Genomic DNA, 4,707 nt, shown 5'->3' with positions numbered 1-4,707 from the left:
CATTCAATATATACGTACTACTTTAAATAAAATATACTACAATATATACACACACTATATAAATAGTTATATACTAATTTATAAAATATATACACATGTATACGTTAAATATATACTATTTTAGAAAATATATACACTATTTTAAATAAAATCCCTGCTACTTAATATAATAAATTAATAATAGTATAATACTTAATAGTAAATTAATAATATATTAAAACTAAGTTTTTAATATCAGAAGTTAGGGACATTCTACATTGAATATTTTTTAACAATGTTGATAAATAAAAATAATATTGTGAATGAAGTCTAAAAATATCGATCTGACAAGTACTTCTAGAAATACCATTAAACATAAGATTATAATTTGCTCGAAAAAAGAGTCATAGGCAACTCTAGCTCTTTCCCTAGTTCCTTGTACAAAGCAATAATCCACACTAGTTTTGAAACTGTAAGGCCATGCTCCTATATTCTGCTTCTGCTGAACTTCTAGAAATTGTTGTCTGCTTCTTTGACCTCCATGATATCAAGGAATCTCCATGTTTAATCAAGAACCCTGTTACTGACCTTCTTGTATTTGGACATACTGCCCAATCTGCATCACCAAATGTCACTAACTTGTTCTCTTTTCTGCTACTCATCAGAATTCCCATAGCAGGTTCCTTTTTTATGTATCTTACAACTTTAAGTGCTGCTTCCATATGAGTTTTTTTGGGATTTTGCAGGAATTGACTTAATGTTTGAACTACAAAGCCAATGTCTGGTCTAGTTAAAGTCAAATACAACAATTTTCCAATCAATCTTTGATAAGAACTCTTATTTGATAATTCTGTATCATCTTTAATTCCCATTGCTTGATCAACCTCTGCAGTGGTTAGTTTCAAATTGCAATCTATTAGTGTCCAAGATGGTTTTGCTCCGGTTAGTCCTATTTCTTCTATCAATTCTAAACTGTATTTCCTTTGATTCATCAATATCTCTTTGGATGATCTGCTAAACTCTATTCCTAGGAAATATCTCAGTATTCCAAGATCCTTAATCTTGAATTTAGCATGTAGAGTTTGTTTGGTTTGTTCAATCAGCTTTAAATCATTATCAGCCACCAACATATCATCTACATATACTAGAATTACCACCACAATTCCATGTTGCCGTTTGATGAACAAGGAATGGTCCAAACTACTTTGCACAAAACCAGATTCTATCAATGCATCAGTAAGTTTGACATTCCATTGTCTGTTGGCTTGTTTAAGCCCATATAAGGACTTTACTAGCCTGCATATACTCTTCCTGGCTAGTAAAACCCTCAGGCAAAGACGTGTACACTTCTTCATGCAACCCCATTCTGCTGAGGGGTGTAAACACATGATCGTTGATGGATGATGCCATGAGAATTAAATAAATCAGTGCAAGCAGAATTAACAAATTTTGTACCATTATCTGACCGCAATATTTTGATTGTTTTCTCAAATTGTGTTTGGACCAGCTGTATAAAATGCTTTAATACCACGATAACATCACTTTTCAGTTTTAGTAGGTAAACCCCCAAGTCATGCGAGAATAGTCATCTACAATAGTCAAAAACAATCTATTTCCATCAAAAGTAGGTACATGAAATGGTCCCCATACATCCAAATGCAGTAACTAAAAAATGGAAGATGTTTTTGATGTATTGTCAGTGAAAGATAATCTAGTAGGTCAAGCAAGTGGACATAAAACACATTTTTCTAGAACCTTCTTACATTCAGCATAACTAAGACTAAGTAATTTTTCCATTGCTCCAATAGATGCATGACCCATCCTTCTATGCCAAAGCAGGATGTCCATCTTATTCCTTCTTGCTATCAGTCCTCTAGGAACTTGTTTATTCTTGTTATCAGATCCATTATGGTGCAACATGTAAAGTCCCTCAACTTCCTCACCAATCTCCAGTACCTTTTCATTTGAGAGGTCCTGGAATATACAGAAGTCAGGGAAAAACTCGACTGAGCAATTCAGCTCTTTAGTTAACCTGGATACTGACAAGAGATTATACTTAAAGTCTGGTATGTATAGCACATTTATATCGAAATTTCCATCCATAATGTCATAATGACCAACATGTGAAACATCTACAGTCTTTCCATCAGGTAAGTGAACCTTTCTACTACAGACAACACTAGGTTCCATTTTAGCACTTAATAACTCTTTGTTGGAAATCATATGATTTATTGCACCTGTATCTACTATCCATTCCATTTTATTATCATTCACATAAGAAGTAGATATAATACCTGTAATCTGAGCATCAACCACAGATGAGGAAAACATATCACCTCCCATGTTTGCTGAGTCGGAGTGTTCAGTTAAGAGAGCTGAACTATCAACTGCATTGTCTTTGTCAATAACCTTCTTAAACTGAGAATAGTGATGAGGATTATCCATGTGTTGCACCATATCACTATATTATTGTTGTAAGTAGTTGTGACTTCCAGACATCTTACTGGATTATCTACCAAAATATTATGCACTTCTCTCATTTTCATAGCACTCTGCATTCCTGTGAAGATTATGTCCTGAGTTATTGTAATTGTCCGTGCATGTGTGTTGACCCCTGCCATGAGAAATTCTCATATTGGGTGAATTTTCTTTACTCTTACCTCCTTTCATGTATGAACCATTGTTATTCCCAAAAGTCCTTTTGAATTTGAAATCCAAAGGATAGCCATGCAACCAATAGCAATCATCTGCAATATGTCCCATCAATTTGCAATATTCACATTTTGCACTCCGATTAGGGTTCCAATTTAACGAAAACTTATTGTTAGTAGGATGTTCAGCATTCATGTAGGCAGCTATCTTCAGATTTGTAGTTGTGGTTGTAGAATTAGTTAACATCTTTTGGCTCTCCCTTTCAATCATCATGGAGTATGTCTGATTAACCGAAGGAAGGGGAATAAGCATAATAATTTGAGCGCGTGATTGTTCATATGTTTCATTGAGACCCATTAAGAATTGCAGAATCTTTTGCCTCATTATGAATTCACCAAATTCCCTTGATTTTTCATAATCACATCCCGGAAAAGGAGCTAAACAATCGAATTCTGCCCAAAGTAAACGCAGCTTAGTGAAGTATTATGCAATACTGTTGGTACCTTATGTCGTGGTTGCAATTTCTCTATACAATTGGAAAATGCGCAAGCTATCAGCTTTATTAAATCACTCCTTGAGATTGTTCCAAATAGGACATGCATCAGAAGAATAGACAATTCCCCCTAACAGCTCCTTCAAAACACAATTCATAATCCATGAAAGGACAATTGCATTGCACCTTTCCCACAGATCAGCTAGATTAGGACCAAAATTTGCTTTCCTGCACTTTCCATCGATTAGCCCCAACTTTTTTCTGCCAAGTATCGCAATGCGCATCGATCGACTCCATACAAAATAGTTCTCTGATTCCGTTAACTGAATGGAGATTAAAACCACTCCAGAAGTGTCTGTTGTACTAAAAACAGAGGATGATTATGACCAAGTTTCTCCGGCAAGGTGTTGTCCAGTTCAGCCGCCATTGTAGGTCGTCGTCTTCAACTTTGCGTTCCCAACTTTGCGTCTCCTACACAAATACAGTATACTCTTTCATGGTGTATTTAAGCTTATAAGTAAAATTGAAGATATGTAATTATTTAAAAATATTGAGATTTCAAATAGTTATGATAATTTAAATTGTGGTATGATTCTCATAAAAAATATATCAAAATCCAAATTTTTGGGCCGTGCTCAACACGACTATCTAGTATATATATATATTCTAGTTTTTGCTCTTCTCATATCCAGAAGCAACAGTATCATTGAGATAAACATCCCCTTAAGGGAGGGAAAAATTAAAGCAACACATACAAGATACAACCAATGATGTATCATGTATAGCATCATTTTTAAAGTAATTAGTTCTATTTTTATAATGGATTATTCTAATACTATCATTTAGTGATTAGTAGTAGGACCACATATGATTGGTTGTGTATGAAAATGACATAGCAACTTCTTAATTAATTTGGAGAAACATTCAACTTAATTCAGCATCAGTGGAGTAATGAACAACCCATTTCTTGGGCAACTAACCTATCTAAATTAATACTTTGCTTTTGCATTTTAATTTTCTTTCCTCTTGTTGATACAACAAAAGCAATAGTTTATTTACATCATCATTAGATGATCGCTTGATTCTTGCTCAAGGCACATAAACAATCTCATGAGACTATAGTAACAACTTTGCTGGTGAATTTATACTACTAATAACTGTGTTTAGAGGTCTTTCATTGTTAATAATAACAAAATTTCTCAACAATTTTGTTATATACTGTAGATTGTAATAAGTGATTCTGATGGATGATTAAAAAGCTTTTGTTCTACCAAAAAAAAAATTCTCGACAAGGATAAGTACAAATAAAAGGGCTAGGCCTTTAACTTACCAGTTCTAATGAAGTAACAAACGTCGTAATAATAGTTCACTTGTACAAAAGATGAAAAAAAATTACTCTTGCCACTTAGTAATAAATACCACCTTTATTTTTTTATAATCGAGAAATTACCGAAAAAACTTTTTCTGAATCCGGAACTATTCTATGCCACCAAACTAAAAAAAACACCAAACTATGTCATATATTTAAAAAATTACCAAACTAAAAAAAGCACAAATATTTTTAACGGAAGGCAGCGACGACG

This window comes from Capsicum annuum, chromosome 10 (genome assembly GCF_002878395.1).
Source record: "Capsicum annuum cultivar UCD-10X-F1 chromosome 10, UCD10Xv1.1, whole genome shotgun sequence".
NCBI lineage: Eukaryota > Viridiplantae > Streptophyta > Magnoliopsida > Solanales > Solanaceae > Capsicum > Capsicum annuum.
The sequence above is the reverse complement of the archived record's forward strand: the minus strand, read 5'-3'. Positions refer to the sequence as shown.